This window comes from Dipteris shenzhenensis, chromosome 22 (genome assembly GCF_047967505.1).
Source record: "Dipteris shenzhenensis isolate YYH24624 ecotype China chromosome 22, Dip_SZ_1.0, whole genome shotgun sequence".
NCBI classification, from domain to species: domain Eukaryota; kingdom Viridiplantae; phylum Streptophyta; class Polypodiopsida; order Gleicheniales; family Dipteridaceae; genus Dipteris; species Dipteris shenzhenensis.
In genome coordinates this window covers 14,457,942-14,463,212 of record NC_141617.1, presented here as the reverse complement: position 1 = coordinate 14,463,212, position 5,271 = coordinate 14,457,942, and positions in this window count along the sequence as shown.

Below are 5,271 nucleotides of genomic sequence, written 5' to 3'. Positions count from 1 at the left end.
CATTGTGTATTTTTTGGGGAAACTTTTCAAAGGCTTTGGTTCATACCATAAAGCTATGAATGATATATAGGCATTCCCTTATGATCCCCTCTTTCTCTATGAGCAACCTTTTCCACCCGAATTGGGCCACCTAGATCATCCAACTTTGAATTTGCATCAGATGCCCAAATTGCAACGTCAAACATACCCTCTTCAATCTCATCAGATGGTACAAACTCTGGTAAGGGTTTATCCCCCTTCCTACCACAATATTTTCGAGGCGAAAGGCATTTCTCAGCTTCTTCCTCATGTATTTTCATATTTGTATCCAATGTGGATCTTGGTGCCATAGCTTCTTTTGGCCAAAAAGTGGAGTATTCAATGCTCATTAAATTTTTTGATTTTTGTAAAGATTTGACAAGTAACTCAACTGACTTGATTATCTCCCCATTCTTAATTGCCTACTCAATATATTTTTGTGTCATACTTTGAAGATATTTAATAAAGGCATCCAAGCCTTTCATTCATCTACAACAAGTGCTTTGTTCTTTGCAAGATCAAATCTAGTTTCTTGCAATGGAGTTATTCACTCTAATAAAGCATATGGCTCACTCCATAAATGATCTCCATCCACTGAGTAGTGCTTCCATTGCATCATTGGAATATTGTTATGCAGGCTAAATTGGAAATAGTGTGGATTTGTGTTCCCTATTAATGCTTCATCATCTCCCTCTTGTAAATGTGGCTCTACGAATGCCTTTAATCTACCATTCTTTCCAAGATAGCCACTTTTGATTCCTCCTTTCGACAAACTCCAAATTTTTTCCCAATTCAAGATATCATAGCCTCCAATGTCAGAACATTCCTTGACTTTAACTTGCTAGAGATAACACTAAATATTTGATCTATGTCTTCTTGTGTATGACTGACAAGATGAAAACCAACTTCCACTTTTTTAAATATTTTCAAACCAACCAGCATAGAGCATAAATCAAATATATATCTATTCTTATTTTCTCTCCAGTAGTTATTGACCTATATATGCAAGGTGCAAGCTAAACATCCACGTCATTTGTGACCTTCCATATTTCTTTCATGATGGATTTTTTGGTTACTATCGTGTTTATGCAAGCAATCAATCCATACATCGAAAAGAGTCAAAATCCATGCACTAATACTCCACACAAGTTTTTTTTTTTGGGTCCACGTTTACCCTCCAATAGTGGTGGGGTATCTCTTTACCTTGGTAATGTTGTTGTATTTTGATCCATGCCATCAATGGTAATGCACATGGAATTTTTGACATTCACAATAGCCTCCTCTCTCCAAGTGGCATACAACAACCATCTAGCATATTGCACATGAGTTAATAGGATTGTTCACCATCTTATATATTTTCCTCGCTTGTGCTCACATTTACTATATTCAGTGGCATTTTTCAATTCATCAAAGGTCTTGCATTTTGACATCCTTTGCTTTGATGGTGTCTTGACATGGAAAAACTGTCCATGCCAAATTTTATACAAGGTTGTCCTTGAAATCATGCTCTCTTATCTATCTTGTGAATTTTTATTGATTGTTTCTAGAACAACCTTCTTTGTCATTCCCAAAGGAATATGATGTTGGCATTGTTTGTTGAAGATGAGGCTATGGTAATGCATGATTGTCAAGGATTTGCAGCTGCATTTCTAGTGCTTCTTTTTCCTTCTTGTAGGCATTTGCATGAACTTTGTGAATCACTTTGTCTTTTACCTCTGCCCAGATGGTCCAATATGTAGCATGCAATAGTACAGTTAACCATTGATATCCTTGATTACATATAGATGTCCCATTAATCATGGGTTTCAATTTGGGTTTACAGTGTCTTGTGCTCGAGTCCTTATCACCTTGATGAAGAAAACAAGAAAACTCTTGAAGAAGATCATTATGTCTATTAGTCCCTATTTTACTCCAATTGCTGATGCACATGGGTTCACAATCATCTTTTGTAAATTTTCTTATGCAAATTTTCCTGCAAAAAATGTGCATAAGAGTCCTTTCTATATTCTCCTCAGATAACATTACATGTCTCTTGGGTTTTGGACTTAGTTCCATGACTCATCGCCTCTTCTCACTCGCATACTTTCTTTTTGTGAATAGTGTCTTGCGTTTTTGAGTTGTGGGTCCATTATCTCGAATTGAATCTATTTCTCTTGAATCTTCATCTCTAAAATCAAATGCAGAGCGCCCTTGGGAATTATTTGATATCACTTTATAATATCTTGGAATTGGCTATCTAGTAGACAACTTGTTCATTAAGGTCGACATGTTGCCAATGCCTCTTGAATTTTGTGGTTGAAATGTTTCTCCTTCACAATTAGATGTTCTGCCATCCATATGCTCCATGCTAGTAAGTACATTAGGACCATCAAAAGTCTTAGATGTTTTGCCATCTAGGTCCTCCATTCCAATGACAATATCATGACCATGATCACCAATATCGCAATACAAGACAAGTCTTCTATACCCATGAGCATGTTTGAGTTGCTTGCAATATAGGACAAGTCTTCTATACAGTGAGCATGTTTTGGTTGCTTGTAACACCAGACAAGTCTTCTATACCAATGAGCATGTCCACATCACTTGCAACACAAGACACATCCTCTATACCAGTGAGCATAATGGAGTCACTTGCAATATCTCTTACATCAACATCACTTATTATAATGTATTTAATACCTGAAAGCATACTGCTATGGTAGTCTATAGAGATGCCATGATTGATTAATTTCGAGCCCATTTGTGTAGATCTTTTCAAGAAAGCTTTCTTGAAATCAACTTTCTTGATAGGAAAACTTGATTTCAAGAAAGCTAACACCCATTTGACAATATTATGTACTGGAAGATGAGATGTCGTATTAAGGACCTCTAGATGTGACATATTATCCACTGCATTTGGAATGACCCCTTCACTAGTCAGCTTAATTACCTCCCCTAGACATAGAAGATTTTGAGCATAGCCCTTAGATATGCCAAGTGCTAACACTTCTCCTGAGCAAGACAACATCTCAACTTTTTCCCCCTCAAAGAAAGTTCTCTTGATATCTTGAAAGTATATCTTAGGAATGATTTCATCTCGGTCGCAAAGGGTTCTATGTGCTTGCATATCAAAAATGTCACATTGTAAGATATCACCCAATGTTTCAAAGTCTCCATGTGGATATTTTAAATGCACCGCAGGACTTGGCACTTTGGTGATTATCACTACACATCCTCTCTCACCACAACATTCAAAATGACACACATTCATAGGATCAAGACTATATAATTTTCCAAAGCCTATGACTTTATTCTTCTCATATAACACTACCTCTAAACCCTCTATTAGGGTAAATACATGTCACAATTTCAGAAATAAAGCATTAGCAACTGTAAAAAAGACAACAAATCTCACACTTAAAATCATACAAAATATATTGATGTGCACCCCAACCTAAACCCTGAATCCTAAGTCCTAAACCCTAAACCTAAACTCCAAACCCAAAATCGTAAATGTACCTCCAACCAGCTACTTATGCAATAGGCACCCACCACCTATTGCACATATCACCAAAATTTAGTGATTTGTGTAACAGGTTGGGGTTGCACCACATGCAACACATTGGGCGTACAACCCCAATCTGTTGCACAAATCACCAAATTGTGGTGATTTGTGCAGTAGGTTGGGATTGCACCCATAACATGTTGCATGTGCAAAAGGTGGGGGGGGTGGGGGCAACCTATTGCACAAATCATCAATTTTTGGTGATTTGTGCAATAGGTTGGGGTTTCACTCAATTTTAGTGATTTGTGCAACAGGTTGGGGGTTACAACCCCAACCTGTTGCACAAATCACCATAAAATATAAATTATTGCTTGTATTTTAGGGTTTAACTAGGGTTTATAATCTAGAGTCTAGGGTTTAGAGATTATGTTTTAGGGTCTAAGATATAGGTTCTAAGTTTAGGATCTACGCTGTAGGGTTTAGGGTTTAGGATTTATAGCTTTGTATCTAAGATTAAGAGTTTAGAATATAGAAAGTAAGTTGTATGGTTTATAATTTACAATTTAGGGTTTAGGGTTTAGGTTATATAGCTTTGTATCTAAGGCTAAGAGTTTAGAATATAGAAAGCAAGTTGTATCGTTTACGATTTAGGATTTAGCGTTTAGGGTTTAGGATTTATAGCTTTGTATCTAAGATTAAGAGTTTAGAATATAGAAAGTAAGTTGTTTGGTTTATGATTTATGATTTAGGGTTTAGGGTTTAGGATTTATAGCTTTGTATCTAAGGTTAAGAGTTAAGAATATAGGAAGTAAGTTGTATGGTTTACGATTTACGATATAGGGTTTTGGGTATAGCATTATAGGTAAAGAGTTTAAAATGTAGAATATGGGTTGAATGAATAAGGGTCTAGGTTCAAGCGTTTGGGTTTAGAATTTAGGATGTAGGGTGTAGGGTTAAGGATAATTTTATAGAGTAAAAAATAAGTAAAATTTGCATTCCAAATCATACCAAAGAATGGTTTGATACTTTGAACAAGTCTTAAGTTTAACATTTGTACAAAGTATCATACCCATCAAAAACAAGTACATAGGCTAAGAACCACATTCTCGACACTCTTGCATGATGCATGCAAAGAAACGAGAAAGATGCATTTCAAACCATACACTAAATGATATCATTTGCGTATGATAATTTACAATGGTCCTACATTAACATAGTGTTAATCTTATGCAAAGTGTTACTATATGCATTGGAGATGGGCACATAGTCTAAAAGCAAAGTGTGCGCGCAATGTTTTTGAACACTCATGCATGATGCATGGTACAAAACATAAAAGTATGCATTATAAACTACTCAAATAATATCCTATGGGTGTAACTCTGAACAAGCATTAAACTAAGAAAATCTAAGGCCTCTATGCATACCAATTAATTTATGATGTACTTGTATTCTTCAATTGTTTAAAAGAATTTTGTTTTATTCACAAATTAAATTTTTTAAATAAAAATATATTGAACTGTCTTTCTTATTTTATATCAATAATATAAAATTTAAATTAGTTAGTTTAATATATCTCTAACGTACATGTTAATTAATTTTTATTTAATTAATAGTTATAATAAATTTTTAATTTAATATAAATAATAATAATAATAAATTTTAAAAATAATATCTTATAAATATATCATATTTATATAATAGTATAGAATATACTATGTTTTAATATATTATTATAAGATAATATATTTTTATATAATTTTTAATATATT